This window comes from Sapajus apella, unplaced genomic scaffold, assembly GCF_009761245.1.
Source record: "Sapajus apella isolate SASKATOON/1434 unplaced genomic scaffold, GSC_monkey_1.0 scaffold125, whole genome shotgun sequence".
Classification (NCBI taxonomy): Eukaryota; Metazoa; Chordata; class Mammalia; order Primates; family Cebidae; genus Sapajus; species Sapajus apella.
The window spans coordinates 3,234,043-3,238,496 of NW_022437065.1; the positions used below are offsets into that span (position 1 = coordinate 3,234,043).

The following is a 4,454-nucleotide window of genomic DNA, read 5'->3' on the forward strand; positions in this document are numbered from 1 at the left end:
GAAGGAAGGAAGGAAGGAAGGAAGGAAGGAAGAAAGAAAGAAAGGAAGGAAGAAAGAAAGAAAGGAAGGAAGGAAGGAGAGAAAAATAAAGAAGTAACCCGCTGTTTAGGTCACCCTTTCTTGGCATCCCTCCCTGCCCTGTCTCATTTCCCCAGGCCATCACTGTGCTTCTTGGGATCTTTTTCCAAGTGAACTACTTGTACCCACACCCTCATCTCAGGGTCTGTTTCTGGGAGAAGCCACACTAAGACAACAGTGCACACTAAGACAATAAAGCGACCTGAGAAGCCATCCTGTGTTTTCTTGACCTTTGGGCACTTCCAGCCTCCAGACATCCAGGCAGTGGAGAGTCTAGTCTGTTTGCACAGCTCTGCAGAGAAGATTCCAGCAGCCTCTGTGGGAACCCAGTCTAATGTCCAATTCTCATTTCAGACCTTTGCATTTTTTTTTTTTTTTCATCCTCAATCTCTCCTGCTGGAATTTAAAACCACTTCCTCATTTGATGATTTTTTTTTTCTCTTTCCCCTAGAGCTGGAGAATAGCTGGCCACCAACTTCAGAGAAAGACCTCCTCATGTATTTGAGTGTAGGTATTCATGTTTACGTCTCCAGGCTGAATAATCCACATTCTTTTTAAGATTGCCCATCAGTCCTGTTTTCCAGGCTTTCAATCAGCCTTGCGGCTGTAAGCTGTCACCCCCAGCTGCTCATTGTAGCCCAGCCTACGGACTCCTGGAGACCACCAGGCTCCTGGAGACCACCAGATGCAGGTTTAACCCGGAGAAGTTCACAGGAGGGACGTTCCCCAGCGGCTGTAAATCACCCTCTCCCTTGCCTCCTCCCCGAAGCCAGAGAACAAGCCCCAGCTTGCTGCGAAGGCCATAAAACTTCTCTTCTTTAAAGGGGCCTTTTGTTGGGTATGTTCACTGTAGCAGGCGTGCAAGTCCACCAAGGGCCCATAAAACTTTGCCAGGCTTTGTGTGGGTGACCCCACAGACCCGCGCATCAGCAATCCCACCCTTACGCCCACAGTAGAACTGTTGCCAGGTTCACCCAGAAATGGACTGGCCTCAATTTGCCTTGTGATTTGTTTGTTAGCTTTACAAATGGCTTTTGAGGCCAGACAACCCCTCCTAACCCTGAATACTGTATCAGTGGGAGTTCAGGGACTGCTCAGGAACTGCTGGAGGATGAGGAAGGGGGTTGGGTCACCACGGAGATTTTAAAACAATTCACCTCAGGAGAAATACTGTCGCTGCCCTGAACTGTGAGCCAGGATTGGGATGCAGCTGAGCTGTCCTCAGGGTGTTTTGTCTCTTGCCCTTGCCAGCCTTGGCCAGGGCCCTGCTCCCTGAGAAGCCCCAGACACCCTTGCCTGCTCCCAGATGCTGAATCCATGCCAGCAATTCTACCAGCCTTGGGAAAGTGAAGTCCAAGGAAAGCTAATCAACGGGAGGTTAATATTATACTTATTTCATACATAGCTCAGTGGTTAACAGCACAGGCTTCAAACCACCCAAATGTCCATCAACAGAATAGATATTAATACAGTGGGATATAAAAGAATAAAGTGTGGATAGAGGCAGCCTCATGGCGAGTCACACATACATTCTACTGAGAGAAGGAAGCCAGGCATATAAGAGTCAATACTATCCACTTCCATTTATATGAAGCTTAAAAAGAGGTAACATTTAATCCACGCAATAAAAGTCACAATAGTGGTTACCTCTGGGTGGCAAAAGGGAAATGAGGATTGACTGGAAAGGAACATGAGTGAACTTTCTAGGGGTGTTAGAAACGTTCCATATCTTGATCTGAGTGGTGGACACCTAGGTTTTTTTATACATAAAAAGTAATTCAGGCTGGGCACGGTGTCTCCTGCCTGTAATCCCAGCACTTTGGGAGGCCGAGGCAGGTGGATCACTTGCAATCAGGAGTTCGAGACCAGCCTGGGCAACATGGTAAAACCCTGTTGCTACTAAAAATACAAAAAAAATTAGCCTAGCGTGGTGGCACACACCTGTAGTCTCAGTTACTCAGGAGGCTGAGATGGGAGAGTTGCTTGAACCCAAGAGGTGGAGGTTGCAGTGAGCCGAGATCATGCCACTGCACTCCAGCCTGGGCAACAGAGCAAGACTCCGTCTCAAAAAAAAAAAAAAAAGAATGAATTAGTGGATAGTTCTCAAAAGAAGATATACAAACAGCCAACAAATATATGAAAAAATGCTCAACATCACTAATTATCAGGGAAATTCAAATTAAAACCACAATGAGATACCACCTTACTCCTGCAAGAATGGCCATAATTTTAAAAATCAAAAAATAATAGATGTTGATGTGGTTGTGGTGGAAAGGGAACACTTCTACACTGCTGGTGGGAATGTAAACTAGTACAACCACTATGGAAAACAGTGTGGAGATTCCATAACTAAAAGTAGAACTACTATTTGATCCAGCAATCCCACTACTGGGTATCTACCCAAAGGAAACGAAATCATTATATGAAAAAGACCTGTACACTCATGTTTATAGCAGCCCAATTTGCAATTGCAAAAATATGGAACTAACCTAAATACCCATCAGCCAACGAGTGGATAAAGAAAATGTGGTATATATACACCATGGAATACTACTCAGCCATAAAAAGGAATGAAATAATGGCTTAAACACAAGAATGGAAAACCAAATATCATATGTTCTCACTTATAAGAGAATGCAAAGCCATAGAATGATATAATGGACTTTGGGGACCTGGGAGGACGGGTGGAGGGGGCTGAGGACAAAAGGCTACACACTGGGTACAGTATACACTGCTCGGGAAATGGGTGCACCAAGATCCCAGAAATCACCACTACAGAACTTACTCATGTAAACAGAAACCACCTGGAGTCCCAAAAACTACTGAAACAAAACTAAGTCATTAATAAATAGTAAAATATTTTCCTAAAAAAAGTTTTAATGTTATCTAATATTAGAAATATCTAATATTATAAATATTAGATAAAACAGGCTCACACCTGTAATCCCAGCACTTTGGGAGGCTGAGGTGGGTGGATCACTCGAGGTCAGGAGTTCGAGACCAGCCTGGCCAATGTAGTGAAACCGCATCGCTACTAAAAATACAAAAATTAGCTGTGTATGGTGGTGCGCACCTGTAGTCCTAGCTACTCAGGAGTCTGAGGCAGGAGAATCACTTGAATCCAGGAGGCAGAGGTTGCAATGGGCTGTGATCCTACCACTGTACTCCAGCCTAGGTGACAGAAAGAGACTGTGTCTCAAAAAAAAAAGTCAACCTGGCAATAGGGAATAACCTAATCACAGGAGTGATGTGCCATCATATTTATGAGTCCCACCCATACCCAAGCAGAGGGGAATCTATAGATAATGTGTTTCTAGGGGTGGGAATCGTAGGGACCATCTCAGACTTCCACCTGCCACACAATGTATGCTGACCCCATGCTAGACACACTATTCATTGAGACTGTAGCATTCTCCCAGCTATAGCAAGGGCTTCCTGGACCACTCATTTTGAGAGCTTCATGCTCATTCTTGGTGATGAAAATTACATAGATTATTATAAAATCTGCTTAAAGCTGTGCCTTTTGGTTGCTGCGTTGTAGCTATGTTACCGACATTGTAAATGTGCCTGTTTCAGCTCATCACGGCAAAGATTTGTAATATAAGCAGTGTCCTATTTGTTTATTGTGACTTTTGATTGCCTGATTTGGGAGTAGGTGGGGGTTTTCTGGTAAAAACTCAAAAACCTGCTAGGCAAATCCTAAAAGAGCTGTAATACTAGCGTAATTGTTTTTAAAGAATCATTCACCAAAGAGAAACCAGTCACAAAAAAACAAATGCTGGATCATTCCACTTATATGATATATGTAGAGTAGTAAAATTCATAGAAACAAAATGTAGAATGTTGTTCGTCAGGAACTAGAGGGAGGAGGGAGTGAAGAATTGTTTAAGGGGTACAGAGTTTCTGTTTTGCAAGATGAAAAAGCTTTGGAGATCCCATTGTATGACAATGTAAATATAGTTAACACTACTAAATTATACACTTAGCAATGGTTAAGGTAGTAAATATTATGTGGGTTTATTTTTTTTTTTTAGCACGACTACAAATAAAAAGGGCCAGACATGGTGGCTCACGCCTGTGAGCCACTTTGGGAGGCTGAGCAGGTGGATTACTTGAGCCCAGGAATTTGAAACCAGCCTGAGCAACATAGTGAAACCCTGTCTCTACTAAAAATACAAAAAAATTAGCCAGGTGTGGTGGTGCATGCCTGTGGTCCCAGCTCCTCAGGAGGTTGAGGTGGGAGGATTGCTTGAGCCTGGGAGGCAGAGGTTGCAGTGAGCTGAGATGGAACCACTGTAGTCCAGCTTGGATGACACAGCAAGACCGTGTCTCAAAAAAGGCAGAGGTGGCGGGGGGAGAAGAAAAAGGAAAAGAAA

At 43.9% G+C, this 4,454-nt stretch overlaps 1 non-coding gene across 1 annotated transcript; it reads right to left on the reverse strand.

Annotated features, from left to right (window-relative positions):
• Positions 1-3,735: 3,735 nt before the first annotated feature.
• Positions 3,736-3,797, reverse strand: LOC116539082. The gene has a single exon (XR_004263914.1). It is a non-coding gene; the product is annotated as a U7 small nuclear RNA (small nuclear RNA).
• Positions 3,798-4,454: the final 657 nt, after the last annotated feature.